The 21,135-nt window shown below is 42.1% G+C and overlaps 1 protein-coding gene across 14 annotated transcripts in view; it reads right to left on the bottom strand.

Annotated features, from left to right (window-relative positions):
• The window catches only part of CALD1 (caldesmon 1), a 258,563-nt gene that overhangs the window by 41,726 nt on the left and 195,702 nt on the right, over window positions 1–21,135 (bottom strand). The window lies entirely within an intron of this gene.

Raw genomic sequence — 21,135 nt, 5'->3', positions numbered from 1 at the left:
ATAGGAGAGACATCCCTGTGGCCTTATACATTCAAGTAAAGTTCCCCAGACCTTTCTGGATAAGACTGAAAACATTCCACAATTATATCCCGGACAATCAACTTCTCCCAAGTACTTTCTTCTCCTCCTCTATGGACAAAGAGGGTAACTAAGTGTATAAAGCAATGGCTACAGAATAAGAGCAGGCTGTGAAATTTCACATTGATGGAAGTAAACTGTGCTGAAGAGTAGGGTGGGGGAGGAATGGGGAAGTGAGGGCCAGTTTCGAAAATATGCACAGCGCAGCAACGTGTGGGGAACAGAGCTAACAGGAATCAGATGTCCACATTCCTGCCTCATCAGTGTCCCTGTACTTATGGCTGGCTGGTTGGCAGGCATGTGAGGGATTTTTTTCTTCAAAGTGGAAGGGGGGATATGAAGCTTAAAATAGGCTTTGGGGGGTGTTTAACGTTTATTGCAACTACACACAGGTAACACACAGGCATATAAAATAGAATTAGAATAGGATGGGATGGGATGGGATAGAATGGAATGGAATGGAATAGGATAGGAAAGGATAGGATAGGATAGGATAGAATAGAATAGAATAGAATAGAATAGAATAGAATAGAATAGAATTCTTTATTGGCCAAGGGTGATTGGACACACAAGGAATTTGTCTTTGGTGCATATGCTCTCGGTGTACATAAAGAAAAAAATAAAATACAATCATCAAGAATCATAAGATACAACACTTAGTGATAGTCATAGGTTACTAATAAGCAATCAAATCATACTAGGGAACAAATAAAACAATATAAATTGTAAAGATACAAGCAAAACTGTTATAGTCATAAGTGGGAAGAGATAGGTAATAGGAAGGATGAGACTAATAATAATAATACAGTCTTACGAAGTAGTTTGACAGTGTTGTGGGAATTAGTTGTTTAGCAGATTGATAGCATTGGGGGGTGGGGGGAAACTGTCCTTGTGTCTAGTTGTTTTGGTATGCAGTGCCCTATAGCCTCGTTTTGGGGGTGGGAGTTGAAACAGTTTATGTCCAGGATGTGAGGGGTCTGTAGGTATTTTCACAGCCCCCTTTTTGACTTGTGCAGTATACAGGCCCTCAATGGAAGGCGGGTTGGTAGCCATTGTTTTCTTCTGCAGTTCTAATTATTCGAAGCTCTTTTTCTGTACAAGGATCTGGGCATTCAAGAGGACCTTCCTCCACAAAATCAAGGGTGCAGAGAGACTCCCACATCTCACTTTCACACAGGCTTTTAAGTTTGACTTTTCCTTTTATCGGGAACAGGAGAGGAAGCTCCTTACACAAAGGATTTCATAACCCAGATCCCAAAGAACATCTGTGGCCTTATCTGCAGTATTATCTTGCTGTGTACTTTTCTAGCATTTGCAAATAAGTCTGCCTGAACTTGCTCCGCAGCCCCAGAAAGAAAACAATTCTCCAGTCAAGCAACTGGCCCTTGACTTCCGTCTCCCTTTCTGCAAAAAAAAACAAAAGGCAGGGATCGCTCTCGTAATACCGCTGTGGATATGAAAGCGCACGTAGCTCGACATTTTCCACCAAACTCATTCTCAAGAAGCGTGCCTTGTACCTTGATATGCAAGTCGGAAAGGTGGATCCCGAAGTCAACATTTCAAAAGCCTTCGAACAATGACTGTTGCCCAATAGTGATGAAACAGGCAAATGTTTATTTTAACTCAGGGATTAACCCTCCCCCCCCCCCCAAAAAAAAAATCTCAGCAACCAGTTTTACTCAATGGCTACTTTGCAGAGGGGATTAGAGGTAATCCTCGACTTATGACTACAATTGGGACCAGAATTTCCATTGCTAAGCAAGTTGGTTGTTAAATGAGTCATGTCCAATTTTATAATCTTTTTTTGGGGTGGCATTATTGTTACGTGAATCACGGCAGTTACAGAGGTGGTACTCAGCAGGTTCTGACCAGTTCTGGAGAACAAGTAGCAGAAATTTTAAGTAGTTTGGAGAACCGGTAGCGGAAATTTTGAGTAGTTTGGAATCTCTGACTGGCCCCACCCCCATTTATTCTCTGCCTCCTGAGTCGCAGCTGATCAGTTGGGTCTTCTTTTGTTGGCCTGCACAGGAGAACAGAGCTGGAAAGCAGGTTAGTGGGGTGGGGAGAGAATGTGGATTGCTTCCCCTGCCACACCCACCCAGCCATGCCCTGCCCACCAAGCCACACCCACAGAACCGGTAGTAAAAAAAATTGAATCCCACCACTGAGAGGTTGCTAAGTAATTGGGTGGCTGTTAAGCAGATCTGGTTTCCCTCGTATACTTTGCCCAACATTTTGGCAGGTCTATAGCTGTAATTCCCTCGGAACAGATAGGCCTCTTCTTCTAGATCGGTGAAAGCCACACTTCATAACCAAATACGCCGTAACCCAACCATGGTATTCTCCACATTCATTTGGGCAACAACTCCCAAATTCCAAGGCTTAACCCAGGAGCTTTAAAATTCCTGGGAGCGCTCCCAATACAACTGGGAGGGCCAAGTTGGGAAAGGCTGCCAGAAACGATCTGGATTTATTTGTGAGATTCTTAGCTGCTGATTCAAATTCTGAAGACTCTTTAAATCGTGTCATTTTTCCAAGGTGCATTAAAGATACCTTTTTTAAAAAAAAAAAAAGCAAGGCTTTTGATTTATCTTACAAGCCAACTTGTGCAGCGCTGAAAGAAAAACGGGGGAGAAATAACAAAGCAATCTATTCCACTTTGAACTGTGTTTGGAAACAGCTGTTGCCCACTGGGAAAGACATGTGGAAGAAATAGGGCCACAGGACCTTATCCTGTTCCATACGTGGTCTATCTCTATCAGCAGCGACCACAGCAGTCTAAATTTTTGCAGGAGAACAACTTAGTCATATGTGGAGATATAGCGATAAATATATAGATACACAGAGGTACACACATACTCAAAAAATTATCATGCAAATGATGTTCTAAAGATATGCCCCCTATAAGCACAAAATGCTAAAGGCAGCTTAAGTTGGCATTGTTGTTTTCTTCCTTAGTCATTTTATCTACTGCACGGAAAGGAGAAGGAGGAGGAGGATCCTTTTATTTCACTTTTTTATATATAAGTCAAAGTGACAAATATACCCAATACTCCTACTTTCTCCTATTTTCCCCACAACAACAACAAAAACCAAACACTCTGGAAGATGAGTTGGGCAAAGAGAGATGGACTGGCCCAAAGTCAACCAGCTGGCCTAAGGCGGGACTAGAACTCACCTTCTCCTGGTTTCTACGCCAGCACCTTCATCATTATACTCCACTGGCTCTATGGAAACTAACATTTTAAGACTTCAAAATAGATATACATTTTGTATATCTATCAGCCAAATCACTGATTCGTGACTATCAAAGAAGACCTTTTTTGCCTGACAGAAGATTAAAATTTATGTTCCAGGTTGCCCACACATTTCATATTTTGCCACATATTTTCAGGCATATTATATAATGCAGGAGGAGAATATCCCCTCAAAAAATCAGAGGGGAATTCATTTATAATGGATAGGCTCTCATTTAGAATAGCATTTAGAATAACTATTGGAAGGGACCTTAGAGGTCTTCTAGTCCAGCCTCCTGCCCAGGCAGGAAACCCTACACCATTTCAGACAAATGGCTGTCCAACATCTTTTTTAAAAAAATTCCAGTGTTGGACCATTCACAACTTCTGGAGGCAAGTTGTTCCACTGGTTAATTGTTCTCACTGTCAGGAAATTCCTCCTTAGTTCTAGGCTGGTTCTCTCCTTGATTAGTTTCCACCCATTGCTTCTTGTCCTGCCCTCAGGTGCTTTGGAGAATAGCTTGACTCCCTCTTCTTTGTGGCAGCCCTTTAGATGTTGGAAGACTGCTATCATGTCTCCCCTAGTCCTTCTTTTCATTAGACTAGACATACCCAATTCCTGTAACTATTCATTATATGTTTTAGCCTCCAGATCCCTAACCATCTTTGTTGCTCTTCTCTGCACTCTTTCTAGATGTTTGCCTACTTCTTCACATCACTCTTGAGCAATTCCTAAAGACACCTGAGAACTTTTATTGTATGCATGGATACATGCGCGCACACACACACACACACACACACACACCTTGCTTCTTCAACATTATTTTGTTTTTATTTTTTCTCCTATTCAAAGAGCAACTAAGCTTCATATATTGGTCCTCATTTGGGTTATTTGTATTTGTCAGCATTGCAGATTTCTAAAAGGCAGCATGGAGGAGCCTGAAATTCAAGGACTGAGCCAGATTCTTTTGACGTCATAAGGCAATATTTGTGATGTTGCTGGGAGCATCTTTCGATGTCATCCAAACCCTAGTTCTAACCTACTTGAAAAAAACAAACTAATTCAAAGACAGAGTTCAAGGATATAGCCTATGATTAATACTACAGTTAATTGGATCTAATACTAAACCTTTCCAGGAAATGTCCAGTTAAGAAAAACAACAAAATAGAGTTAGAAGGGAGCTTGGAGGTCATCTAGTCCAACTCCCCGCTCAAGAAGGAAACTATACTGTTTCAGACAAATGGTTGTCTGAATGTCGTCTTAAAAACCTCCAGGTTTGGAGCATCCGCAACTTTTGGAGGCAAGTCATTCCACTGTTTAATTGTTCTAACTGTCTGGAAATTTCTCTTTAGATCTAGGTTGGTTCTCTCTTTGATTGGTTTCCATCCCTTGCTTCTTGTCCTGCCTTCAAATACTTTGGAGAATCAGTTGACCCCCCTCTTCTTTGTGGCAGCCCCTTAGATATTGAAATACTGCTAACATGTCACCCCTAGTTCTTATTTTCATTAAACTAGATAAATCTAATTCCTGAAACCGTTCTTCATTTGTTTTAGCCTCCAGTCCCCTAATCGTTTTTGTTGCTCTTCGGTGGTTTCATACAAATGATACAATTAGAAGCACCTCAGACATAATCTAGCTAGAACGGCTCAATGCAAGATCTTTTATTACAGCATTTCTAACAGAAGGTCATCCAGCCTCTGTTTGAAGTCCTCTAGCAAAACAATTTATTACTTCATGTGGAAGCTCTTTTCCACTGGCTGACAGATCTTAGAGTTATGGCATTTCTCCTGATGTCTAATCTGAATTCTCTGTTGCTGCTGGCCATGCCTCTGGGCCAAGAGAGAATTAGTCCATTTCCTGTAGTGTGTGACAATTTATTTGCAGTTATACTTTCTCTCAGTTAATTTTTCTGTTTGCTAAACATACCCAGATCCTAGGATCCTCACAGGCTGCTAGATGCTCTACAACAAGAGTGTCAAACTCAAGGCCCGTGGAGCTGGAGCTGGCCTGCGGGGTGTTTAGATGTGGTCCGCGGGGCTGCCCTGCAAACAATGAAGGACCAGCCCGCAGTGCCTCTGCCAGTGAAAATAGAGCTCAGGAGGGCTGCCTGTGGCCCTCCTGGGCTCCGTTTTCACTGGCAGAGGGTTGCAGGAGGCCATTGCAGCCCAAAGCAGAGCTCGGAGCCTATTTTTTGCTGGCAGAACGCTTGGGCCACCACAGGTGCCCGACACGCATGACATCAAGCTGGCCACTTCCACCCTGGTCACACCCACCCTAGCCTCCCAAGGTCAAGCACAACCCTGATGAGGCCCTAAGTGAAATAGAGTTGGACACTTTTGCTCTACGACAGCTGAGGCATTGAATGTGCTCCAATTTGTCACCATCCTTTCCCCCTTTCTCTTCAAATATCTTCAGGATACAGAATATAGAATATTATCTTCAAATTTCATTCAGGATATCTCCTTTCTTGCATGGAAAATCTGGAGAAATCTTTTTAAAGGCAACAATCAAGTGAAAACTCTTCTTAAACCAATGCCCTAAAACAATAGACCCTAGGCTTAGAGCTAAAATTCAAAAACAGTCATTTGAATTTAGCTGGTTGCTCTAAAACCAGCTGTCCTCATCTGCTTAGGAAATTTTTAAAAAAAAGGAGACTGGAATAAAATAGATAAGAAATCCTTCAGATGAACGTGAAAACAAGTTAATCTGGAACGAGACCTTGAGAACAGAAAAGGCATGAAACTAAATTCTGCATTTTTAGGAAAGAAAATAATGATATGACCTTGTAGAAAACACAACATTGGAGAGAAGGGAAGGGAGTGGAATGGATTGAAGGGCAGGGGAGGGGAGGGGAAAGGAAGAGAGGGGAGGGGAGGGCAGGAGGAGTGGGTGAAGGGAGGGGAGGGAAGGGAAGGAAAAAAAGAAAGCATACGCAATCTAGCACACTCTGGCTATTTTATATTAAAATGCTTTGCAACTGACCAAGTTGATCCAAGCTGACAGGAGCTGAAGTCCAGGGAACATCTGAAAAACATCAACTTGTCTCTCTTTTGGTTATAGCTCAGGGAGAAGAATGGCTCCTTTGAATTCTCCAGCTGGATCGTTCCCAGCACCACCGATCATAAGGCATACTTTAGCACCTTCCTTCCTTCCCTGATTTATTTACGGCAGAGCAATTTGCACAGTCAAAGCCTTACCTCAAAGCACCTTTCACTGGCAGGAAAGGAAGGGATTCTACTTGAAGCTACCATTGCAAAAAAAAAAAACAAGCTGGTTTTAATCTATTTTATCCAAATAACTGTGAATCAATGATTACTAGGAATTCAACGCTGTGAATTCTTTACAGCTATGTAGAAATGCAGATTTAAAAAAAATATTATTAAGTAGTAACAGGCAGTGGTGGGATTCAAATTCTTTTACTGCCAATTCTGTGGGCATGGCCTGGTGGGCGTCGCAGGGGAAGGATACTGTAAAATCTTCCGTTAGAGGTGGTATTTGCCGTTTCTCCAAACTACTCCAAATTCCCGCTACCGGTTCTCCAGAATTGGTCAGAACCTGCTGAATACCAGCTCTGGATAAGTCTCTATTTTGGCCTCTTCTTTCTTCTCTGATTCTGCTGTTTTCCTCTACTTTAAATTGCAAGATGCTTCACAGTGGGGAATCTGTTATTTCTGACTATGTGAGTCTATTTTTCCTTACCTGGACGAGAAGGTATGTACACTGATGACATTTTTTTAAAAACACAACGGGTATTATATTTCTCCTTCTGACTGAATCTGCCAAGATTGGCAGATAGAAACTTGCCCACATCAGCTTTCGTAAGGAGAAGTAACAAAATCTTGATAGAAACAAATGGGGAGCAGAAGCAAAGCTAGATCTGTCATCAAAATAATCTCTTGAAAATACCTGTATTGGGCCTTAGGTAAGTTTCCTGCAAATGCAGAACGCCCGCCAAGGTATTTAACATTTCTATTGCTAGGAAGTTATGTTGTAATTATACTTCCAGGGCTGAAAATACAATACAATTATATATATATATATATTGGGGGTGGGGGAACTGATAGGCAAATTTGGCTAAAAAGAAGCAAATACCCATCAAGGATTGACAGGGATTCCAATGCACATCTTAAGTTCTTGGAAGTGAATGAACAAAGTATACAGGTAGTCCTCGACTTACAACTGTAATGGAGGCTGCCCATTAGAGTTATAAGTTGTCATGCTCGGAAAGTGGGTCATCATGTAAATCATGAACCTATAGCCATTTTTGTGGCGATCGTTAAACGAACCTATTGTTCGCAATGGAATGGGATGACTCAACGCTGCTAACTTGGCGTGGCCAGCTGGGGGCAGCCTTCTCACCATCACCAAGTCTCCTCTGCCCACTGGGTGCCGCTATTTCTTTGCAGGACATCTCAAATACTGAAAAGTTGCTGTGGGGATAACTCGCTGTGGGCGCTGTGTGGACATCGGGGTGAGCAAGCGGGTGATGGTAGGTTGGCTCCGCTCCAAATGCCAAATTGGCAGTTTGGCTGCAGCGGGGGGTGGGGTGAGGGGAACGGGATAGAGGGTGGGAGGCAGTGGCAGGCAGGGAATATTTTGGCTCCTCCTGCCGATGCCTCCGCGCCTTGGGCTGCAAGCGGATGGGAAGCGAGCGAGCAGGCTGTCAGAGAACAGAGCAGCAGTGGCACCAGGAGGGGTGCTTCGCATTTGTGGGAGCTGGTTCCCCTTCCCCCCTCCCCCCACCAGGCCACCAAGCTGTACAGGTTGGGGACCACAAACCTAAAGCTTAGGGTTAGACAGAAAAATAATAAAACCAGAGTGAATTCCCACTGGGGAAAAAAATTCTAGAGTAGATGTAAAATAAAAGTAAATATGACCTTAAGTCGAACGTGGCTATTACAGCCATGCAACCTACGCAGCAGCATTATAGAAATTGTTTATCAACACTTTCTTCCAAGATGTGTGATGACCCAGGGCGTGGCACAAAGGCAACGCAATCAAACAAGCAATAAGAGTTCCTTTATTATCTCCAACTTTGCCCTCAGTGTCCAAGTTACCTTCGGCTGGAGAAAAATTCTCCCAGGAACAGCCCTTAACTGTAGAAAATTCAGTCCAAAACAAGGTACATACAGACTGTAACTAAAAATCCAAACAAACCAAGCTGAGGTAATTAGCTTGACGGGGCAGGAGAAGGAATTTCAGACTTGAAAGCACGGCAAAATTCACACAGTTGGGAAGATGACGGGAACACAGATAAGCCACAACAATACAAGATAAATTCACATTTGCTCCCAACAGCTTGCTGCGTGCAGCTTCCTTTTTTTATACACTGTGTTCCCAGCTGCAGCTAATGAAGGGAATCAGGGCCCTTTCCTCCCCCATAAGCCATGCAACCCATGTTGCTCTCTTCTCTGTTCCTTCCTGGATGCCCTAGGATGAAGAGGGGGTGGGCCTGAGTCTTCCTCTGAATTCCATCTCCCTTGCTAAACCTTTCCCCTGCTCTGCCCAGCTGGACTTTGCCCTTCCCCAGTTTCTTCCACAGCCAACGGAGCCACACTCCCACTCCCTGTCAGCTGTTCGGCTTCCTCCTCCGAGTCAGATTCCGACAGGGGCATGACAAGATGGTTTTTTGTTTGGCCAGTTTATCCAAAAGCTTTAGAAATCCTGGCCTATTAAAGCAGTGGTAGGAAGTGTCAGCGGTAGAAGGAAGTATCATGTGAATGGGTTCTGGCAGTGGCTCATTTTTCTTTGAGTAAAGGGTTGTTTCTTATCTCTTAAAGAGGCCTTGGTTTGTCCTTCCTCAAGAAGCTCTACATGAGGCTGCTCTTGCAGTGTATTTGGAAGCTTCAACTGGTACAGAATAACAATAGCACTTAGACTTTACAGCACTACAGTATTGCTTTACAGCACTCTCTGAGCCATTTGCAGAGTCAGCAGATTGTCCCAACCATCTACATCTGCTAAGCCCAATCTTGTTTTACCCATCTTGGAAGTATGGAAGACTGAGTCAACCTGGAGCCCGTCAGGATCAAACTCCAGGCAGTGGACAGAGTCGGCCTGCAATACTACCGTGTTTCTCATATAATAAGGCCGGGTCTTATTTTTTTTGAGCCCCGAAAAAATGGCTAGGCCGTCTTTTCGGGGTGACTTAATTCCCCCTTGCATCTTCGGGTGGGCAGGCGGCGATGGCTTGGATGTTGACCTGAGCATTGGTGGGACACTTCGTATTGGGGTCAACGCAGGCAGCACCGTATCCGGGTGTGCAACAAAAGTACTTCCTAAGAGCAAGCCCCCACCATTCCCCCCCATTTCGCATGTTTTAATATAGGCCTTAATTTGGGGGGAGGGGATTAATTTCATTTCATGCCTATAAAACATGCTGGGACTTCCTATTGGGGGAGGCCGTATTGTTGGAGAAACAGGGTACATTCTAACCACCATGCCACCAGGGCTCGTCCTGCAGCAGTTTGGGCAAGTTATGCACATTCCTAGCACAGTATATGTTATGCCTCTGCCCCAGGAGTTGCCTTGCTTGCCAGTTTGATTCTGGTCCAATTCAAGGGGCTGGTCCAATTCAAGGGGTTTTAAAGCTTTTAAAGCCCTTCATGGCATTGGAGACTTGGGTTTTCCAGGAAATCAAAGATTTGTCTCAATAGTTCCATTTCCTTTACAGGGTCATTTCCGAATGGGGTCATTTTTATCCCCCTTTGCCCATGGTTAATATTTTTGTTGTTATATTATTTATGTTATTTATTATTGCTGTGGTTTTTTGTTTTTTTTTCATTTTTATCTTATATTGGAATTGTTTTATTTACTGTTGTGCACAGCCCAGAATCTCCTTCGATGAAATGAGCAGCTATATACGTTTGATTACTAATAAACAAATAAATCCACTGAATCCATGGAAGGTCTCAGGGTAGTTAAAATAAACCATTACAAGTAATAGGGCAAAATGGCACAATTATTTTATCTGTTTTCTTCCACTGACCGCTCAAAGCACTGGTCAGTTTGCAGCTCATTCAATGATTAAACAGCCTCCCTCTTCCTGTACTACTGAATGGGCACTTTCAAAACATCAAAAATAAGCGCAACATGTTGAGGTTTGTTTCCATCTCTCTCTCTCTCTTTTTTTTAATGTTTTGCATTTTGTTTCCTTTCCACCGTAACTCCTGCCTGGAAACTTTCCCTCCCTTTCCAACTCCACTCCAGGAGAGAGCAATGAGGAAAATGGTGAAAATAGGCTAGCCGGGAGAAACTTGGTCAACCACCATCCACAAAAGAAAAGGAAGCCACCTTTCAATGGAAGGTGGTTGACCTAATGAAAAGGAAAAAATGCAGGACGCACTTTGTTTTTATTTGCATCGCTGAATAACCTTAAGATTGTAATAAAATGGAAGAAGTTGCTTGGATAAAAAAGCAGAGGCACCCCGGGAGGAGAGGGGTGACATGGACTTTGCAACCACAGGGTTAAGCACATGACTGGCTGGGGAATTGTCAAGCACCGTATCAATCAGGAGATTCTGGCAGTTCAAATAAGTATAAAGATTTATTGCCAGCTTAAGCTCTCTACAAGAATCTGAACTACTAACTCTCAAGAGAAATGAGCGGAAGATAAAGCATTCAAGGTGGGCTGAATTTGGATCTCTTGTGGGTGCTGTCAGAACTGTCATCCTTTGCTAGATGCAAAGTACCGGAGGAAGGAGCGAGAGGAAGGGAGAAAACAAAACTAAGTGCCATCCCAGGACATCGGCTCACTATCCCAAAACACAGTCTTGGGAAATGGAGAGTCATAGCTCACGATCCAGCCTTCCTTTGCAGGGACAGTTACCAAATCAACTTCTTTAAATGTAACTGGACAATCAGCAGATAATGGAGGTAGAATGAGAAAGGGACAATTAACTGGGAAGCTTTCATTTGTAAAAAAAATCTCAGTTCTGGCTTTGATCTACTGTAATCCCTTGGCTTTTAGTAAAAGTATTCTTTTCGCTACAAGCGGAATCGAGAGTCTTGCTTTGCTAGAAGACCAAGCTGTGGCAGGTCTGATGGACACGCAAGGACTCATGACTGATGACATGTTTGATCCCTTCCTTAGGCTCATCTTCTTGGGCTCTAGTCATCTTCTACAGGAATTCTGGGAGTTGAAGTCCACACAGCTTAAAATGGTTAAGGTTGAGAAACTCTGATCTAGATAACCAGAGCAGCCTCCAGCTTTTTCCAACTTGCTCCCGCACAATGGCCATCAGGGCTAAAGTTGCTGCTTTTGGCCTCCTTGCTCTGTAACACAGAAGCCAAAAATCCTGAACACACACACACACACAGAGAGAGAGAGAGAGAGAGAGAGAAAGTTACACACACTCCCTCTCTAAGTTGGGAGGCTGGGCAATGAACATGGAAATGTGAGGAGGGGAAGAGGAGGATCTGAGCTGCAGACTGAAAGACAAACTGGAATTTTTAGATCCTGCTGGGGTGTGAGAGATTGGGCACGTGGCACATCTCTTCTCTGTAAAAACTCGCTTTGTATTAACAAGGGGATCAGATCACACACACACACACAATCTCACAAGGGACTTGCCTTAACCCATCCATCACAGCACTAAAATAAGTGTACAAAACTATAATTGGTTCATTCTTACTGTGCCACAAAACCTCCTTGGCAATCCCACTCATTAGTGTTCTTTAGTTTTATAATTGACACATCCAGTGTATAATTTAATTAGCAATTGCAAAAAGAAAACAGAAAGGGGCGGGAAGGGTAGTTAGACTGTCTGCTCTGGAAGGGTTTTCAATAGAACAGACTGTCCCTGACCAGCTAGTCAGACCATTGCTGTCTACGCCAAACCACACCATAATATTTTCAGTGGCGAAGGAGAGGGTGGAATTATTATCCACTGCCTCATATCTTTGACCTCACTGCTAAAAGCTGGGTATTTTTTCAGTTATCCTTATTAGGACAAGTTTTGTGGCTGGTGCTAGAAGTTTTCTTTGTTAACAGATGCTCCGCGTCAGCAATAAAATAAATGTGATACAGCCAGGTTTTAAGTTAAATAAAAATGACTGGGAAGGCAATAAAAAAAATTAGGGAATGAATGGTTGCCTTTGCTTATGTTTGTTTGCTGCACCTAAATTAACATTTAGGTCGAAGAAGGCAGTTTTCCAATAGAAAGCTAGGAAAACCTTTCTAGGTGCAAGAGTGGTTGAACAGCTGGGCAGCCATCTTTAATTTGGATTTCTGCACTGAGTAGAATGTGGGCCTTGAGCATCTAAATAGCTCCCTCAAAATTCATTGTTCTACAAATAATGGGAGCTAAAAGGGGGGGAAAGCAGTTTAAATGGTAGACATCTTGTTAATCTGATCCATAACTCAACTTCAGATCCGCTTCCAAGTGCCAGAGGTTAAGTGAATTTACATAACATTAAAAAAATCTACCAACTACAGATTTCTCAGGAGTTGTTTTACCCAATGTACATACAGTATATGTCCGTGTATATTCTTTTCTTTTAAAAAAGTTTCCATTGAATTATTTTGAAAATCCAATTATAAAATGAGCCCATGTATGAACATTTTCCTTATCCACACCTACAGTAAGAAACATTATTTAGAATGTGGATTTTTAAAAAACATAATGTAGTGAAAATTAGATGACCATTATGGTGTAGGCTGCTGAGATTTCAGAAATGAGAGAAATTCTAGGCATTCCACGGGTTAGAAAAGATACTTTATTGGACCTCACTGCTTGATAAATCACACGAACAAAATATATAAGAATATTGCTGGCTTTACAACCCCCAAAGCGTTTCATGTGACCATCATAGTCATTATTCAAGCCAATTATTCACTATGAGCTGATTTTGCCTAAAAGAAATAATTGCCAATTTTTGGAAAAAAAGATCATAAAATTCACATGACACGACAAATGGCTATAAATGCAAGCTGGTTGCCAAGCACCCAAAATGCAGTCACGTGACCACAAAGTGGGGTGTGGCCATTGGAACATCAGAACCAGGTCCTAAATACCCCTGGGAGGTCCATTGTTACTTTAGTCAATAAGTGACTGGTCGTACATCAAGGATTACCTATATTTAAGCACTCAAGCTCCTTGAAAAGCTCCTTCTATGTCAGGGGTGTCAAACTCACAGCCTGCGGGCCAGATGCATCATACACTGGCCACGCCCACCCCAGTTTAGCGAAGGGAGGGAAGTTGCAATATGTCACATGATGATGTGATGATGCAAGTTTGACACCCCTGTTCTATGTCTTCTACCAGGAACTGTCTATGATCTCTCTGACTTGACTCAGCTGAGCAATGTAGCATATCCAAGAAGTGTGTAGGAAGGACATGAGTGTATTCCTACTTCATTCTACAAAGAAACTCCACTGCCATGCTCAAGGGATATGCCCCTTACAACCCATAGCACATGGGTCTTAAGGAGTCTTTGCAACTGACTAATCATCTTCCAGCAGAGTTCATGATACAGGGTAAATGCTGTGAAGATAGTTTTTCAGTATTATGTCTGGAGCTTCAGGAAAATTACTCCTTGGTGGCAAGTTCTACTTCTCCGGGACTAGTCTTGCTCAACCTGCACCAATTAGAAGCTCACCCACAGGACATCTGATTATGAAGATAAGAGCCCAGTCAATCTCTGCCTTGCCTATGGACTGTGTATCAGACCACTTGTCTCTGAAGGTGCCATCCATCCATCCACCTACCCATCCACCCATCCATCAGAAATCTGTTCTCCAGGCCAGAGGTCTCCAAACTTGGCAACTTTAAGACCTGTGGACTTCAACTCCCAGCATTCTTCAGCCTGCCATGTTTTTGCAAAGACAGCAAGATTATCAAAGTCTGAAGCCCAACACTGCCTCTTCTCAAAGATCGGAGAGGGTCTTTTTTTTTCAGCACCATGGGGGAAAAAGAAACAACGTGGCAAGGAAAAGGTGAGGTGAGGAAAGTTGACTGCAAGCTGGAATGGCTTTGTTAAAACTCTTATTCAAAGGCTGAGAAAACCACTGGCTTTACTAAGGGAATTTACTCAGCCAGAATTCGACACTCTGTGAGACCACTTGAGTGTGATAATGAGGATTTGGGAAGGAAGATGATAGTGAGGGAGGGAGGGAGGTCCCTGCTAGGGAAAATTTTAAAATAATCACCAAGAACTTCCAGTGTGCTCAGAAACCATACACATATAAAATACGGTTAACCTAGTTGGGAGTGTGAGATAAGTGAATATAGATAAGAAAAACAGTCTATCTGAAAGGAATGAGTAACCACCATTTGGACATCTGGAAAGTCCATGGTTGCACCAAATTTGAAATGAACTACTAGTTTGTCAAGATAAGTACTCCTCTCTTAAACCAACCTGGAAACATTCACAAACCAAACTTCTGTGGACCTAGAAGCTAATGGTAAGACCAATGCTAGCTGCCAAAACATCTGGGAGGTTAGGAAAAAGACTTGCCAACTATGCCATCCCCAGAATTTCCATTTTACTCCTGCCAAGTCTCTTTTAAAAGAAAACTACAACCTGTTAATACAATCCTTTCCTCGCTATTTCTTCCCTGAATTTAAATGAGGGGGCTGTAGACCTTGGATTGCAGCAAAACCAAAGGAAGCCAAGTATTTTGTTACTGTCAGAAATGTAGATTTACCTTTCAGTGTTTCAATTCTACCTAAAGATTGCCCTGGAGAAGAAAAACCATTTTTCCAGATATTCCTCAAAAGGGAGATGGTGACACCCAAAATGAAATGGAAAGTTCACTAATCAATAGAGAAAATAGACACTTGAAAAGCAACAAATATATTTTCACTGGGATAGAAAACTAGAGCAAAAATCCACACGAATTTTTTGCGTGTGAAATAAATAATCCTCTAGTATGACATCCAGGTGAAAAATTATTTTTCTTTTTAATAGATGTGAGTGCTGATCAACAATAATAGCAATTGCACTTGGACTTGTATACTGCTTCACAGTGCTTTACAGCCCTCTCTAAGCGGTTTACAGTCAGCCTATTGTCCCCCAATAATCTGGGTCCTCATTTTACTGACCTTGGAAGGATGGAAGGCTGAATCAACCTTGAGCCAGTGAGACTCGAACTGTAAAATTGCTGGCAGTCAGCAGAATTTAGCCTGCAGTATTGAATTCTAACCACTGCGCCACTACAGCTCTTCAACACACAGTGCAAATCTCACCTCTAAGGATGTAAGAACAACCTTGAAATCAAAAGTCTCTCTTATTTTGTCTCCAGGCACACAGATGCCCCCAACAAGTGGCCAAGATGACCAAAGTGTCAATCCTTTGTAATGATTCCTCCCCAAAAGCTGATATACCCTGATATTAGCCTCTGAAAAAGGGAAAAATACTAGGTGGCTGTGAATAAAAGGAATATGGATCCAACAAATATCAACAAAAATCGAACCTAAAATCTGTTAGTCTTTGTTGCCTTTTAATTTCAGGGTCAAAGTCAAGTGGCTGTGAATTAGTAGAAGAAGGCAACAGAAGTAGAACCATATTCAAGATGGCACAACCATACAATGAAAGCCTTGCTCTTGTTTGCATGTGTCATGATACAAGTCAAATAAGGTTGTTGCTTTGATCACAAGCTGTGTTTCCATCTTACGTTTTGTTGACTCCCACACCGTGTAGACACCACAAAGACCAGCAATTGGGACAATGTCAGACCTATGTTGTTTTCTGCCAACACAATGAAGGGTGGACATTAATTGAATAGAGGGAAAAGGCCCTGACCACTCTAATCATCATATTTGTTGTTGTCATGACTCTATCTTCTAGTACCAAATTCATGATAGCAGTCTTCCAATACTTGAAAGGCTGTCATAGGGAAGAGAGAGTCGATTTATTCTCCATAGCACCTGAGAGCAGGACAAGAGTTCAGTTAAAAACACTACAAAATATTTATCTCTACTTTTTAGAAAAGCCCTTTTTTATTTTTTCTAAATCTCCCACCATTCCAATTGACTGGTTATCCACAGGTTTTGTTTAGTGCTGTAAAACGATATATTGTTCTCTTTATCCACACAGTTACATTATATACACTTTTCCCATCTTTCCCCATCCTTATTTGGTTGTTTCTTAAACTTTTAATTTATACTACATTTTATCCAACCAGTCTTTTCTTAAGGATAAAATTATCTGTATCTTCAAGTCACTTATTATTTCATCAGTCCTGCAACATAGGTACGATTGCCAACTTTAATCTGCATGGTGCAATATTAATGGAGAATTCAATCACTATATGCCAGTCCACATTTAAGCAAAATGGCACCATTCACACACACAACTGAATGTTTATATAACAGCCACCTAAATTGATGAACTAGGCATGTTTAGCCTAATGAAGAGAAGGCTGAGAGGAGACATGATAGCAGTCTTCCAATACTTGAAAGGCTGTCATAGGGAAGAGAGAGCCCATTTATTCTCCATAGCACCTGAGAGTAGGGCAAGAAGCAATGGGTGGAAGCCCAACAGAGGGAGAAGATCCCGAAACAAGGAAGAATTTCCTGATAGTGGGAATGATTAATCAATGGAACAGCTAGCCTCTCAGAGTTGCTGGTGCTCCATTCCTGGAGGTTTTCAAGAAAATATTGGACAACCATTTGTCCAAGATGTTATAAGGGCTCCTATCTTGGGCATGACGTGGGACTAGAAGTCCTCCAAGGTCCCTTCCAGGCATATGATTCTAGGGTTCAATTAGATTTAAATGAAGTTGGACAAATCTTAGGATATAAGTTGTATGCATATACATCCTGTGGTCTTTTGTTCAGATCTCCGAGCAGCTCCAGAGTGGACAAAGTTAAAATCACCACCCTGCTTTGGAATAAGCCAAGGAGGAAGAGCAATGGAAATAGTAGGCACTTTGAGTAATGTACAACAACCATTCTGTTCTTTAGTATCTATCGACCCCTTCTAAAAGGTCACATCAATTTTTAGTGGCTTTAAAGACAAAATAGGTGCTTTAATGCTTTAACCTTGCAAAGGCTTAAAGGCATCTATTTTATCTCTTAACTCCTACTTAAAATTTACCCACCTACCCTTGACATCTCTTCTTATCCTTAGATAGCAATAAAATGGCTCTGGGCTGCAAAATAAAAAAAAAACCCACTCATACTCTAAGTATCCAACCCCTTCTTACTTCAGTTTGGAGGAGGAGAAGGAGGAAGAGGAAGAGGAGGAATCATCATTCATGGCCTGCCTATTAGGAGGCAAGGTGAAGTCACAGCTAAGAGACCCAGGATTTGAAGAAGACATCCTGTTCTACACTTCTTTAACTTCTTCAAGTAAGCCATAGTTGGTGTAAAGCAGGGTCCCCAACCACCAGTCCGCGGACCGAGACTGGTCCGCAGGAACTAAGTCTTACTGGGCTGCTGGTTGCTGGGCGCCGCCATCTTTTTTGATAAAAAGTGCTTCGGTGAGCTTTTCCGGTGAAAGCCATTTCTACCCGGAAAAGCTCACAGCATAGTAGCGCCGCCATTTTTTGATGAAAAAGTGCTTCCGGTGAGGTCACCGAAGCACTTTTTCATCAAGAAGATGGCGGGCGCCAGTTGATGTCAGCACTGGTGCCGCGGCGCGGCTCAGCTGATGCTTTCGGTACCGGCCGCGGCATAAAAGGTTGGGGATCACTGGTGTAAAGGAAAGATTTCTACAATCAGAATGGAAGTGGGAGATCTTTTCCTGAAGCAGGAATTACTCTTGAGCTGTCCCTGGAGCCCCTTGGAATTTCCAAAGAGCCATTCACACAACTAAGCTCTAGTGTGCTTGTGTATGTATGTATGTATGTATATATGTGCCTTTGAGACAGTTTTTGACTCAGAGTGACTGCCTGGATTAGTCCTTGAAGTTTTCTTGGCAAGGTTTTTCGGAAGTTGTTTGCCATTGCCTCCTTCCTAGGGCTGAAAGTGAGTAGCCCAAGGTCACCCAGCTGCCTTTGTGGCTAAGGGTGGGCCTGGACTTTTGGTTTCTAGCCTGGTGCCTCAACCACTACACTGAACGGGCTCTTAAGCTCCCCCATTGGGAACTTATAATGTAATTCAGTGTTCCTATCAGCCTGTCATTATCTTTCCTGTCTCATGCACAGAGGTGGATTTGTAGCTGTGCAGATGGATGAATTCCACAAAACATCCATAACGAAGTACATTTATTGGTACATCAGGTATCTTCATAACTCACATTTGTGATGAAGTTCTTCTATAATGACCAATCCTTTGTATATCAGCCTTGCGGGTGAAAGATGGTTATCTCCTAACCCATCTCGTAGTGGTAGAAAAGCTGCTATCAGTTCATGAGTCCAGGCAAGAATGGAGGGAAACCTCCCCCAACCCCTCAAGGATCAATTTAGTGACCAGTCAGGATTACAGATGTGGCCACGCGACATGAACTACATTTCCCAGGATACCTTTAACTACATTTACCATGATGCATTCCCTTAAGGGGACAGCTCATAATTCCTAAGTAACTATCCAATTCCCATAGACTGGCTGGGACAGCACATTACCATTCATTTTAATACAAAGAAGAATTGTTGACACAACCAGCTCTGTAAAAATTGGCAGCTTGCTACAACTGCACAGCAAATAATGCTGTGGTATTCATCTTTGCTTGGTATAGGTCACTTTTTTTTTTTAAGCATCATGCCGCTGCAATGCAAGCCCTGTGCCTTTTCTCTGAGCAGTGCAGTATCATCTGTATGACCAAAAGGATTGGAGTTTGCAACATGACGTTGGAACACTGAACACTGTTCCTAAGAGATGACTAACAACTGCTTTGCTTATTTGGCTTACTCTCTTCTTCATGAAGAAGAATGATTCTCCAGACGAGTTCCCACAATATACTAAACCTGGCTAGTTAGAAGCCTACCTGGATCTATATGCACAACACTTAAATTAATTAGGTTTCAACTTGTTTAAGAGGTTTTTTTGGGGGGAGGGGTATGGTTGTAGCAGTTCAGTGTCCTGTGTGAACCAGGTTTACAGGTCAGTATAATTCATCCATATAATTCTGGGTGAACTAATAAAAGAAAATGGATGCAGCCTGTATACTAGGGGTATCAAACATGCGTTGTCACGTCATCACATGACATATTGTGATTTTTTCCCCCTTCGCTAAATCGCGAGTGGGCGTGGTCAGCATGTGATACATCCGGCACATGGGCTGTGAGTTTGACACCCCGACTGTAAACCAATTTTGCTGGTCGTATAACCATAGGTTGTGTGCCAATTTATCTGTGTTTACTTCTCTGTTGCAACAGATGCTTGGAAATATTGACTGAGAATGCACACAACATGCTACAATGGTCTATAATGAGTTTGGGTAGTTTGTGATTCAGTTGATGGGGAACATTTGGTCACATTCTCAAATGTAAAGTGAACCAAGCCCTCACAGATAACACAAAATCAGAGTTGGAAGGGACCTTGTAGGTCATCCAGTCCAACCCCCCAAGCGGGAGACCCTACACCATTTCTAACAAATGGCAGTCCAATCTCTTCTTGAAAGTCTCAAGTGATGACACTTCCACAACTTCTGAAGGCAAGCTGTTCACATTTAGTCATGATATGGTTTACTTAAACACGGCATATTATGTGACCACCGCAATTGGAGTTTTATTAACCCAGGTTTAAAGTTAAGCATTATGGATGAACTCAGCCATGAGTCAGTCATCTGAATCTCCTAAATCAGAATACTCCAACTTCTACCATGAGCATATAAGGGAGCTGCCTGATTAAGGGAAGGGCGAGGTGGAGTTTTGGTAGTTGTGAAAACGTGCAAGCTGAATCAGATAATTCAGGAGCCAAGTCAAATCAGTTTATTTTTATCAATCCCAATGAATGCCTGACAGTTAAGTAACGATCATTATCTTGCATTCAACTAATTTAATTGGGGATTATATAGGTTGCAGATTCATTTATCCAGATTTATTTAATGCAGTCTTAAAACCGTCTTTTGTTAGAGGAAAACTTTGGCTTATGCACATTTTGTTTTCTTGCACATTCTCACATTATGAATCATGCCATAAAATCCAGAGGTTTTTTTAAAAAAAAAAATCTGAAAGAGATCTGTTTGGATCCTTTTGTATACGGATGTATTATTTCTGTATGTCTGGGGCATATCACAGCTTTATAGTTATATTTTATTCCACAATGGCAACAAAAGCAACAAGAAGCAGTTTTAACTCGTCCCCAACTATAATCATATAGTAGATTTAGCTATAATCTAACTGAAAATTCTTTATCATTTTACAAAAGGTAGAAATAATTTTAGAGCACTTCAAAGAGAACAGAGGTAGCTTAGTGCCCTGAAGATATTTCAGGGTTACTCAAGCCAACAAAACGTAGTTCTCTCTGCTCAAAAAAAAATATGTTTATATATATTCATTATTTACATAGAGATATAATCTACATCCCGGTTTGGGGGTTGTTTTTTATCGCCAAATTTTGCCGATATGCACACCTTTGTGCTGATGAAAGCAACTTCTGAACTGCACTGCATCCACTAAGCAGCCAAGGACTTTAAAAGAGGAAAAGAAAAAAAAAGAAAAATAATCCAGTCTATTCTATTACGGTGACATGCTTTGGTAGCTGTACCAGTTTATGGTGAATTTTGCAACCAAGCATCCACAAGGAGGGACTTCAGATAAAAACCGTAGCATTCGCGCAACGGGTGGCTGACGTGTTGCAACCTATTCCGCCTCGTCAAAGGCAACTTCAGCTTTAGAAAAGAAAAGAAAAGAAAAGAAAAGAAAAGAAACCCCCGCAGCTTGAAGGGTTTGGAGCCAGGCGCCCGTAACCCACCCCGCAGCGCCAACTCCAC

The sequence above is a fragment of the Notechis scutatus genome, chromosome 6, assembly GCF_049901735.1.
Source record: "Notechis scutatus isolate UNSWTSFEM ecotype Mainland chromosome 6, rNotScu1.2, whole genome shotgun sequence".
Lineage (NCBI taxonomy): Eukaryota > Metazoa > Chordata > Lepidosauria > Squamata > Elapidae > Notechis > Notechis scutatus.
Note: the sequence above shows the minus strand (reverse complement) of the source record. Positions and strands in the feature narration are given on the sequence as shown.